The sequence below is a fragment of the Bison bison genome, unplaced genomic scaffold (assembly GCF_000754665.1).
Source record: "Bison bison bison isolate TAMUID 2011002044 unplaced genomic scaffold, Bison_UMD1.0 scf7180017845367, whole genome shotgun sequence".
Taxonomy (NCBI): domain Eukaryota; kingdom Metazoa; phylum Chordata; class Mammalia; order Artiodactyla; family Bovidae; genus Bison; species Bison bison.
This window is the reverse complement of record NW_011475940.1, coordinates 17,065-17,686: the sequence shown is the minus strand read 5'-3', so window position 1 is coordinate 17,686 and position 622 is coordinate 17,065. Positions and strand designations below refer to the sequence as shown.

At 66.1% G+C, this 622-nt stretch overlaps 1 protein-coding gene across 1 annotated transcript in view; it reads right to left on the bottom strand.

Annotated features, from left to right (window-relative positions):
• Nucleotides 1-622, bottom strand: part of LOC104984295 (kinesin-like protein KIF1A) — a gene marked incomplete at its 5' end in the record, with an annotated part of 37,208 nt that overhangs the window by 24,023 nt on the left and 12,563 nt on the right.

The following is a 622-nucleotide window of genomic DNA, read 5'->3' as shown; positions in this document are numbered from 1 at the left end:
GCCTGCTCCTCCACATGCCCTGTGGACCCGCCACTGCGGGCCGGCCCAAGGGCTCTGCCCCCAGGACTGAAGGGCTGAGGGCCCCTGGGCTCAGCTGCTCTTTCAGATCACAGACCTGGAGGATGGGTCTCTGCGAGCCGGTCCGAACCCCCTCGGGCTCTCGTCCACTCGCCTGGCATTGTGGGTTGAACTGTGTACCCCCGGACCCGCCCACCACCCACCACCCGCATCCCATGTGTTGAAGCATATATGTTACAGAAGGGTCTCCACAGAGGCGATCAAGCTAGAATGAGGTCGCCGGGGACCCCACAGGCCCAGTATTCTTGTAGGAAGGGGACTCTTGGGCATAGGCCCGTGTGGGACACGATGTAAGGATCCTGGGGAAGGCGGCCGTCCACGAGAGGGTGGCAACTGGTTCTCGTCGCAGCCTCAGAGGGAGCGTGGAGCCCACCAGGCTCTCGGGCTTAAGCCTCTGGGGCTGAGGCGGGCAGCCCCTGGGCTGAGGGGTCCTGCTGGGCCACCGGGGAAGGAACCCACGCAGCGCCCTGGCAGAGCTGGCCCTGCCTCCCTGGCTTAGAGGCCACCGGAGCCCCTCATCCCTGAGGGGCAGGATGGGCCACAG